Source organism: Nanorana parkeri, unplaced genomic scaffold, assembly GCF_000935625.1.
Source record: "Nanorana parkeri isolate BGI_ZX_2015 unplaced genomic scaffold, ASM93562v1 scaffold405, whole genome shotgun sequence".
NCBI classification, from domain to species: domain Eukaryota; kingdom Metazoa; phylum Chordata; class Amphibia; order Anura; family Dicroglossidae; genus Nanorana; species Nanorana parkeri.
Genome location: NW_017306673.1, coordinates 135407 through 136077, shown reverse-complemented (window position 1 = coordinate 136077; position 671 = coordinate 135407).

The following is a 671-nucleotide window of genomic DNA, read 5'->3' as shown; positions in this document are numbered from 1 at the left end:
GGAGTGTACCTCACTGGGCCCCCCCACAGCCTCAAGCCCCGGCGGTAGTTCCGCCCCTGGACAGGGAACCGCAGCAGAGGGATAAAAGAGCCACATGCGGCTCCGGAGCCGCGGGTTGCTGACCCCTGCCCTAGTGCTTCCTAGTTTCAAAGTGCAGGGCATTGTCTGACAACTACTGTTTCTTAAAGAGGAATTCAAGTGACAGGAGTTAAATCTTACAAATGCATTCAAGTAACTTAACCATTAACAAAAATGTATCTTCTTTGTGTCTCACTCAGCTGTAGATCCTCAAATCATCTCTGAATTCATGAAGACACTGTCCTTCCTTCTGGAGGGTGGCTACTTTTGTTCTCCATGGTCCCCATGTGTGCTGTAAAGTAGACGCCGCTCCAAACTCGCTCCCATGAAGGATTACAATCTCAATACAAATAAGTAATCTAAATGTGCCATTGCAGTTCATCACGAGAGTGAGCTTAGAGTGGTGACTACTTTACAACACGCACGAGGGGTCAAGGGGAACAAGAAACCACCCTCCAGAAGGAAGGACGGTGTCAGCATGAATTCAGAGATGATTTGAGGATCTACAGCCGAGTGATACACAAATAAGATACATTTTTGTCAATAGTTGAAGTACTTGAATCCATTTTTAAAATGTAACTCCTTAGCATCAC